The sequence below is a fragment of the Eschscholzia californica genome, unplaced genomic scaffold, assembly GCF_041429995.1.
Source record: "Eschscholzia californica isolate CP2 unplaced genomic scaffold, dmEscCali1.0.p SCAF_123, whole genome shotgun sequence".
Classification (NCBI taxonomy): domain Eukaryota; kingdom Viridiplantae; phylum Streptophyta; class Magnoliopsida; order Ranunculales; family Papaveraceae; genus Eschscholzia; species Eschscholzia californica.
This window is the reverse complement of record NW_028238225.1, coordinates 1-2,500: the sequence shown is the minus strand read 5'-3', so window position 1 is coordinate 2,500 and position 2,500 is coordinate 1.

Genomic DNA, 2,500 nt, shown 5'->3' with positions numbered 1-2,500 from the left:
TAATATATCAAAAAAATCCTTGCGAAAAGACCTTTCCAACGAGTATAAGTTTGCTGGATTCCGACGAGTAACGAAGGAGTAAAGGCCCAGTATGCTTGGTTAAAAAATTGATGTTTCCTTGTGAAAATATGAAAAACAATAACTTTGCACTATAAGGGGGAGGGTTGAGCTCCTTCCCCAGAGCGTGCACAGCACTTGTGCTGGCACGTTCCCTAGTGCTCGCCAAGCACCATAGGGCATCCAAAGGGCAAAGCTCGGCCTACTACATGATGGGAAGCTTCTAATATGTCGGAATACGAAGAGATTTCGTGCGACCCGAAGCTCGGCTCGGGCGTCCCGGCCTGTGCCGAGCTGTGCCGAGCGCGTCCCAGGCCGTCCCGAGCCAAGTCTCGGGCGTCCCAGGCCGTCCCGAGCCAAGTCTCGGGCGTCCCAGGCCGGCCCGAGCAAAGTCTCGGACGTCCCAGGCCGTCCCGAGCTGTGTCGAGGCCGTCCCAGGGCGTCCCGAGCTGGAGCGAGGGCGTCCCAGGCCGTCCCGAGCCAAGTCTCGGGCGTCCCAGGCCGTCCCGAGCAAAGTCTCGGACGTCCCAGGCCGTCCCGAGCAAAGTCTCGGGCGTCCCAGGCCGTCCCGAGCTGTGCCGAGGCCGTCCCAGGCCGTCCCGAGCTGTGGCAAGGGCGTCCCAGGCCGTCCCGAGCAAAGTCTCGGGCGTCCCATGCCGTCCCGAGCTGTGGCAAGGGCGTCCCAGGCCGTCCCGAGCTGTGCCGAGGCCGTCCCGAGCCTAGTCTCGGGCGTCCCAGGCCGTCCCGAGCTATGGCGAGGGCGTCCCAGGCCGTCCCGAGCCAAGTCTCGGGCGTACCTGGCCGTCCCGAGCTGTTGCGAGGGCGTCCCATGCCGTCCCGGGATGTCCCATGCGCGTCCCGTGCCGGCCCGAGCAACAGCTCGGGCGTCCCGTGCCTCGGCCCTTCCAAGTGGTGCTTCGTCGGACATCTCGATATCCACTCGAGCATTTTCGACCATTCTCCATATGTGGGTGTGTGGGTATTTATCAGGAATATTGGAGAAAGAATCGGGAAAAAAATATTTTTTTTCTATTTTTTTTGAATTTTTAATTGTTTATTCACTTAAAAATTCATAAAAAAATAAATATTTATCGGAATCGCTATTATTATATATCAAAAGAATCCTTGTGAAAAGACCTTTCCAACGAATGCAAGTTTGTTGGATTTGGACGAGTAACGAAGGAGCAAAGGCCGAGTATGCTTGGTTAAAAATTTGATGTTTCCTTGTGAAAATAGGGAAAACAATAACTTTGCACTATATAGGGGAGGGGTGAGCTCCCTCCCCAGGCCGTGCACAGCCCTTGGGCTGGCAGGTGCCTTGGCCCTTGGGATGCAACATAAGGCATCCCAAGGGCAAAGCTCGGCACGGGGGTGGATGGGAAGCTTCCAAGAGTTGCCCAACTCATCCCCGACGTGGAAAATCGAAGAGGCGGCTGGGGGGGCCCGGGGGGGCACCACGGGCAAAAAATCAAAAACTCCCCAGCCTATGCCGGACACTTGGGGAAGCATCCCCGAAGGTGTCCGAGCTGCTGGGGGGGCCCGGGGGGCACCACGGGCCAAAAATTGAAAAGTCCCCATCCTATGCCGGACACTTGGGAAGCATCCCCGAAGGTGTCCGAGCTGCTGGGGAAGCTCATTAGGCACAAGAGTCCCTAGCCGGCCCCAAAAGATGCGAAAGTGCTGCACCTCGGAAGCTTCCTTGGTGCAGCATGATGGCGAAGCGCACGTCGTGGGAGCTGAAGGGGCAGCTCCCGAGAAGCGACGTGCGCAGCTTTGGCGCGACCTAGTTGGATGGATTTTTCACGCACAGCGTGTCGGCCGGGACTGTCCCGCGTTGGTCTCTTGCGCCTCTGCAGCCTTTCGGGGCGAGCGGAGCGCATTTGAGCGACGCGGGCGGTTGACTGTCCGACGACGTGTTGGCGTGTGAGTGGTGTTTGGTTCGAGTGTGCTGTTGGGCTTCCTGCTGTTCGCATGGGAACCTTCGGCTCTCGTCCCTGTTCAGTCGGCTCCCGACACCTTCGAGTGCCGGGCCAATATACGGTTCCTGTGCTGCATACCTTCCGCGGAGGCAACGAGTTGAGTCCCACGTATTTGCCCCTCGCCCGCCACGATGCGGAGCGAGTCGGCCGACGCCGCGCTTCCCGCGTCCCCTGCGAGAGACGGCACTAACGTGCTGTCCTCCCCAGGATCGCGGGACTCGCGAGATGTCTCGGACGCAGAGCGCAAGAAGGGACGGGAGCGGGACCTCGGTCCAGCCCCCGCCGACACTACGGTTTCCGAACGACGACCGCCCTGCGCAGCCGCGGCCTCACGGCCCGGAGGCGCGGGGCGTCTCGAGAAGGAATGCTACCTGGTTGATCCTGCCAGTAGTCATATGCTTGTCTCAAAGATTAAGCCATGCATGTGTAAGTATGAACTAATTCAGACTGTGAAACTGCGAATG